General features: G+C 35.3%; 3 non-coding genes across 3 annotated transcripts; all 3 read right to left on the bottom strand.

Annotated features, from left to right (window-relative positions):
• Nucleotides 1-149: 149 nt before the first annotated feature.
• Nucleotides 150-4,099, bottom strand: LOC138926952 (large subunit ribosomal RNA). Its single transcript, XR_011443606.1, has one exon. It is a non-coding gene; the product is annotated as a large subunit ribosomal RNA (ribosomal RNA).
• Nucleotides 4,100-4,417: 318 nt separating this feature from the next.
• Nucleotides 4,418-4,596, bottom strand: LOC138926950 (5.8S ribosomal RNA). Its single transcript, XR_011443603.1, has one exon. It is a non-coding gene; the product is annotated as a 5.8S ribosomal RNA (ribosomal RNA).
• Nucleotides 4,597-5,303: 707 nt separating this feature from the next.
• LOC138926951 (small subunit ribosomal RNA) lies at nt 5,304-7,298 on the bottom strand. Its single transcript, XR_011443604.1, has one exon. It is a non-coding gene; the product is annotated as a small subunit ribosomal RNA (ribosomal RNA).
• Between the last annotated feature and the right edge of the window lie 697 nt (nt 7,299-7,995).

The following is a 7,995-nucleotide window of genomic DNA, read 5'->3' as shown; positions in this document are numbered from 1 at the left end:
AGATGACGAAACAGTTAGTAGGCCACAATTAGTAGGGAAACGTGGACAACCCGTTATAATCCTTATATGCTTTCTTAGATATAGCATATAACGATTTTTTATACTAAATATACATATTTACACATGCATATTTACATTTTTTTTATATTTCGAATCATCAAGCAAAGGATAAGCTTCAGTGGATCGCAGTATGGCAGCTGCTCAACCACTTACAACACCTTGCCCGTTACAAAAGTCGTTTACAATTGATTCTAGGCTTTGTCATTGTATTAAATAATGTTTTCATATGTAACTAGCATGGCATCAGGTGATCAAAGATCCTCCCAATTTACTATGTTACAAATTACATTGGCATCACATCCATTGTCGTTTAAAATATAAATAATAAACTTTAAATGGTTTAGAAGCCATACAATGCAAATTGCCCCTTATTTATCATTGCAGTCCAGCACGGATACGACCTTAGAGGCGTTCAGGCATAATCCAACGGACGTAGCGTCATACCACTGTTCGCTCGAACAAGTATTGTGCCATTGGTCCGTACCTGCGGTTCCTCTCGTACTACGCAGGAATGCTGTCGCAACAACGTTTTGTCATTAGTAGGGTAAAACTAACCTGTCTCACGACGGTCTAAACCCAGCTCACGTTCCCTTGCATGGGTGAACAATCCAACGCTTGGTGAATTTTGCTTCACAATGATAGGAAGAGCCGACATCGAAGGATCAAAAAGCGACGTCGCTATGAACGCTTGGCCGCCACAAGCCAGTTATCCCTATGGTAACTTTTCTGACACCTCTTGTTAAAAACTCTTTAAACCAAAAGGATCGATAGGCCGAGCTTTTGCTGTCCCTGTGTGTACTGAACACCGAGATCAAGTCAGCATTTGCCCTTTTGCTCTATGTGTGGTTTCTGTCCGCACTGAGCTGGCCTTGGGACACCTCCGTTATTATTTGAGAGATGTACCGCCCCAGTCAAACTCCCTACCTGGCAATGTCCTTGAATTGGATCATACCTGAGTAATTGGAGTTATACCAAATTTTCAAATCGATAATACATGAATGCATCTCTCATTAAAGAATTTGTTTGCGATTATATAACAAACTCGTGATACTTTGATCAAGAAGCTTGCATCAAAACCCAATACCATAAGATATAATAAATATATCCGTATAATGGCTAGGAAATGATACACGTTCCATTTAATCAAGTAAGTAAGGAAACAATAAGAGTAGTGGTATTTCATTGTCGATACCAAACCGAAGTCTAATATCTCCCACTTATTCTACACCTCTTATGTCTCCTTACACTGCCAGATTAGAGTCAAGCTCAAAAGGGTCTTCTTTCCCCGCTAATTATTCCAAGCCCGTTCCCTTGGCTGTGGTTTCGCTAGATAGTAGATAGGGACAGAAGGAATCTCGTTAATCCATTCATGCGCGTCACTAATTAGATGACGAGGCATTTGGCTACCTTAAGAGAGTCATAGTTACTCCCGCCGTTGACCCGCGCTTACTTGAATTTCTTCACTTTGACATTCAGAGCACTGGGCAGAAATCACATTGTGTCAACACCCGCTAGGGCCATCACAATGCTTTGTTTTAATTAGACAGTCGGATTCCCCAAGTCCGTGCCAGTTCTGAATTGATTGTTAATTGATAATCGTTATAATTAATAAGAACTAATTGGTTTGACCCAACTAGTATTCTTAAAAATTTTAGCAAGAAAGTTCCACAATTGGATACGTAACTAAACTATCCGGGGAACAAGTTACAACCATAAATGATTATAACTCTATTTACCCAGAACGAGCACATAAACCATATTATTGTTTCCCAATCAAGCCCGACTATCTCAATCTTCAGAGCCAATCCTTATCCCGAAGTTACGGATCTAATTTGCCGACTTCCCTTACCTACATTATTCTATCGACTAGAGACTCTTCACCTTGGAGACCAGCTGCGGATATTGGTACGGCCTGTTGAGAAGTTTGCGTATCCCCACCATAAATTTTCAAGGTCCGAGGAGAAAATATCGACACAACAGTATATGTCATGCTCTTCTAGCCCATCTACCATATCTCTCTGCGAAAGACTTCCATGGTAGTACGACTATAAAACAGAAAAGAAAACTCTTCCGATATCTCTCGACGGCTTCTTTATGGTCGTTCCTGTTGCCAGGATGAGCACGAGGCCCATATTTAATAACAAACGGATACTCAACAGGTTACGGAATTGGAACCGTATTCCCTTTCGTTCAAAATTATTCAAGTATATAATTTTCACAATAATTGTAATATTTATTTTTACTTGAAAATTTTCGGCTTTCGCCTTGAACTTAGGACCGACTAACTCGTGATCAACCACTGTTCACACGAAACCCTTCTCCACTTCAGTCCTCCAAGGTCTCATTCGATTATTTGCTACTACCACCAAGATCTGTACCAATAGCAGCTCCATGCAGGCTTACGCCAAACACTTCTACGCATACCATTGTACCTTCCTACTCACTAAAGTTTCAAAATTTATATTACAAGTAATATAAATCATCTACTTTAGCGGTAATGTATAGGTATACAACTTAAGCGCCATCCATTTTAAGGGCTAGTTGCTTCGGCAGGTGAGTTGTTACACACTCCTTAGCGGATTTCGACTTCCATGATCACCGTCCTGCTGTTTTAAGCAACCAACGCCTTTCATGGTTTCTGCATGAGTTGTTAATTTGGGCACCGTAACATTACGTTTGGTTCATCCCACAGCGCCAGTTCTGCTTACCAAAAGTGGCCCACTGGGCACATTATATCATAACCTTAAACTTCATATCAAGAAAGTTAAGGTTCTTACCCATTTAAAGTTTGAGAATAGGTTAAGATCGTTTCGACCCTAAGGCCTCTAATCATTCGCTTTACCAGATAAGATTATTTTATATAACATTAAAATGCACCAGCTATCCTGAGGGAAACTTCGGAAGGAACCAGCTACTAGATGGTTCGATTGGTCTTTCGCCCCTATACTCAATTCTGACAATCGATTTGCACGTCAGAACTGTTTCGGTCTTCCATCAGGGTTTCCCCTGACTTCAACCTGATCAAGTATAGTTCACCATCTTTCGGGTCACAGCATATCTGCTCAAGGTACGTTCCAGTTAGAGGTATAAATAATATAAATATTATTATACATAACTATATAGAACGCCCCGGGATTGTGTTAATTAACTATAAAATAGTTAAAAAACTAATCCCATTAATAGTCAAGTTAATTACGCTATTAGGTTTATATCCCAATAACTTGCACATATGTTAGACTCCTTGGTCCGTGTTTCAAGACGGGTCCCGAAGGTATCCTGAATCTTTCGCATTGTTAATCATACAAGTGCATATAATAAACACAAAAATCAATGATAATTATGCCATTATATAATTCCGAAAAATTAACGCACTGTATTCTTATTAATCTATCAACACTTTATCAAATTAATGACATTTATCCTATGTTAAAATGCAAGCATAATAATTTGAATAAACTATAAGTCATATTTTATGATAAATTATATATGTTAATAGATTACAATGTCCTTATATGGAAAAAATGCACACTATTTCTATAATATTATTTAAATATTATAACTTTAATGATGAATTTTCCATAATGGATATTCAGGTTCATCGGGCTTAACCTCTAAGCAGTTTCACGTACTATTTAACTCTCTATTCAGAGTTCTTTTCAACTTTCCCTCACGGTACTTGTTTACTATCGGTCTCATGGTTATATTTAGTTTTAGATGGAGTTTACCACCCACTTAGTGCTGCACTATCAAGCAACACGACTCTTTGGAAACATCATCTAGTAATCATTAACGTTATACGGGCCTGGCACCCTCTATGGGTAAATGGCCTCATTTAAGAAGGACTTAAATCGTTAATTTCTCATACTAGAATATTGACGCTCCATACACTGCATCTCACATTTGCCATATAGACAAAGTGACTTAGTGCTGAACTGATTTCTTTTCGCTCGCCGCTACTAAGAAAATCCTTGTTAGTTTCTTTTCCTCCCCTAATTAATATGCTTAAATTCAGGGGGTAGTCCCATATGAGTTGAGGTTGTATAAAGCAATGTATATATATATAAACAATATATCTCTATGAAGAACAATATATTTGATATATTTTCAATTTTCGCATCTTTAAATAAGAGACAATTCTAGTTAAAAAAAATTTAATTTTTTTTATGCTAGACATTTCTCAGTATTATTTGAATTGAAAAAAGAAAGAATTGTATATCTTCATTTTTTCTTTTATAAATATTTGAGATAATTGCTTTTATATTTAATATTATGAATATATAAATATATCCAATAATATACCATATGCATATCATTATAAAAATATATAATAATAAGCAACTTTATTAGCATAGTCTTACAACCCTCAACCATATGTAGTCCAAGCAGCACTATAAAATTAATTAAAGTACATAACAGCATGGACTGCGATATGCGTTCAAAATGTCGATGTTCATGTGTCCTGCAGTTCACACGATGACGCACAGTTTGCTGCGTTCTTCATCGACCCATGAGCCGAGTGATCCACCGCTTAGAGTTTTATAAATATATATAAATATACAATTCGTCAATTATGTTTTTATTGAAAGAAATTAAAAATACACCATTTAACTGGCATATATCAATTCCTTCAATAAAGTTATTTTTATACCTAAAATAATTGTTGCGAAATGTCTTAGTTTTATATAATCAATATAAATATAATTTATATTGTTTTAATATTATATAAAGCATTAACCTGTATATCAGGTACAACAATGTATATTTTAGGTGTTGCATTTATCAATGTATGCGCATAATTTAATATGAACAATACATCACGCAACGCATGTATATTAATTAAATATACACGCAATTTATATTCAATATATTCGTCTATATTTAAACATATAAAATATGTTTAATTTTTTGATATACCTAAAATAATTGTTGCGAAATGTCTTAGTTTTATATAATCAATATAAATATAATTTATATTGTTTTAATATTATATAAAGCATTAACCTGTATATCAGGTACAACAATGTATATTTTAGGTGTTGCATTTATCAATGTATGCGCATAATTTAATATGAACAATACATCACGCAACGCATGTATATTAATTAAATATACACGCAATTTATATTGAAGACAACAAATGGTCTATATATTCAATATAATATATATGTCTTTTATTTTTGGGTAATTTTTATTTATATATTTATATATAATAAATATTTTAATAACGGATAAGATTCATTCAATAATGATCCTTCCGCAGGTTCACCTACGGAAACCTTGTTACGACTTTTACTTCCTCTAAATAATCAAGTTCGGTCAACTTCTGCGAAACAACCGTAACACACAAGGCGTCACAGTGATCACGTCCGGAGACCTCACTAAATAATTCAATCGGTAGTAGCGACGGGCGGTGTGCACAAAGGGCAGGGACGTAATCAATGCGAGTTAATGACTCACACTTACTAGGAATTCCAAGTTCATGTGAACAGTTTCAGTTCACAATCCCAAGCATGAAAGTGGTTCAGCGGTTTACCCGGACCTCTCGGTCTAGGAAATACACGTTGATACTTTCATTGTAGCGCGCGTGCAGCCCAGGACATCTAAGGGCATCACAGACCTGTTATTGCTCAATCTCATTATTGCTAGACGCAATTTGTCCATTTAAGAAGCTAGTATCCTTATAATGGGACAAACCAACAGGTACGGCTCCACTTATATAAACACATTCAAACACAATAAACATTTTACTGCTACCATGAATGAAGGCTATATAAGCTTCAACACCATAATCCTGAAGATATCTATTTAATATATTTGAGTCTCGTTCGTTATCGGAATTAACCAGACAAATCACTCCACGAACTAAGAACGGCCATGCACCACCACCCATAGATTCGAGAAAGAGCTATCAATCTGTCTTACACACTTATGTTCGGACCTGGTAAGTTTTCCCGTGTTGAGTCAAATTAAGCCGCAGGCTCCACTCCTGGTGGTGCCCTTCCGTCAATTCCTTTAAGTTTCAGCTTTGCAACCATACTTCCCCCGGAGCCCAAAAGCTTTGGTTTCCCGGGAAGCGACTGAGAGAGCCATAAAAGTAGCTACACCCAATTGCTAGCTGGCATCGTTTATGGTTAGAACTAGGGCGGTATCTGATCGCCTTCGAACCTCTAACTTTCGTTCTTGATTAATGAAAACATCTTTGGCAAATGCTTTCGCTTAAGTTAGTCTTACGACGGTCCAAGAATTTCACCTCTCGCGTCGTAATACTAATGCCCCCAAACTGCTTCTATTAATCATTACCTCTTGATCTGAAAACCAATGAAAGCAGAACAGAGGTCTTATTTCATTATCCCATGCACAGAATATTCAGGCATTTGAAGCCTGCTTTAAGCACTCTAATTTGTTCAAAGTAATTGTACCGGCCCACAATAACACTCGTTTAAGAGCACTAATGCAGGTTTTTAAATAGGAGGAACATATGAAAAAATACAAGTATTTAAACATATATAAGAACTCCACCGGTAATACGCTTACATACATAAAGGTATAGTACTAACTACAATTGTATGTTGTACTACCCGTATGAAGCACAAGTTCAACTACGAACGTTTTAACCGCAACAACTTTAATATACGCTATTGGAGCTGGAATTACCGCGGCTGCTGGCACCAGACTTGCCCTCCAATTGGTCCTTGTTAAAGGATTTAAAGTGTACTCATTCCAATTACAGGGCCTCGGATATGAGTCCTGTATTGTTATTTTTCGTCACTACCTCCCCGAGCTGGGAGTGGGTAATTTACGCGCCTGCTGCCTTCCTTAGATGTGGTAGCCGTTTCTCAGGCTCCCTCTCCGGAATCGAACCCTGATTCCCCGTTACCCGTTGCAACCATGGTAGTCCTAGATACTACCATCAAAAGTTGATAGGGCAGACATTTGAAAGATCTGTCGTCGGTACAAGACCATACGATCTGCATGTTATCTAGAGTTCAACCAATATAACGATCTTGCGATCGCTTGGTTTTAGCCTAATAAAAGCACATGTCCCATAAGGTTCATGTTTTCATTGCATGTATTAGCTCTAGAATTACCACAGTTATCCAAGTAACTGTTAACGATCTAAGGAACCATAACTGATATAATGAGCCTTTTGCGGTTTCACTTTTAATGCGTGTGTACTTAGACATGCATGGCTTAATCTTTGAGACAAGCATATAACTACTGGCAGGATCAACCAGAATAATGTTTATATCTTTGATATATTTCATTTTCATATTGATATATAGAAAATAAATATTGCAAATATTTGTATAAATTAAAATATTAACGAATTTGGCCAATTATTATATGGCATTCAATATTCGTTCATTTATTAAAATATATATACATATATATATATATATATATATATTTATAATATATCCCTCGGGTGCCCAACGCATACACCTCAGGGTATATTTTTTTCATGGCTTTTTCTTAAACCCTCGTTTGTGTTAGGGTATTTATATGAGCGGGCGGTCTTTTTATTTATATAAGCCTTCTTTAATATTTTTTTTAATAAAATACAATATTATGCATATATTTAATTCTAAAATATCTTTATATTTTCACATACAACAATTTGTATATATTCACATATATATATTTGCTTAATTTTATAATAAAATTATCGCATATGTATTTTGATAATAAATTTAAAATTTATTTTCTTTGTATATAAAAGTCTAGTTTTATATGATATAAAACTAAGCACTTTTTAATTTTCATATATTTATATATTTTCATATATATAGTTTATTCATATTTATTTATACAATAATAATAATAATAATATTACTACTATTATCATATACGTATATGAAATTAAATTTAATTCCATATACTTACTAGGATATAATAAAAAGAAATTTTTATTTGCCTAGAACCAGAAATTAACGA

The sequence above is a fragment of the Drosophila bipectinata genome, unplaced genomic scaffold (assembly GCF_030179905.1).
Source record: "Drosophila bipectinata strain 14024-0381.07 unplaced genomic scaffold, DbipHiC1v2 scaffold_12, whole genome shotgun sequence".
Taxonomy (NCBI): domain Eukaryota; kingdom Metazoa; phylum Arthropoda; class Insecta; order Diptera; family Drosophilidae; genus Drosophila; species Drosophila bipectinata.
The sequence above is the reverse complement of the archived record's forward strand: the minus strand, read 5'-3'. Positions and strand labels throughout refer to the sequence as shown.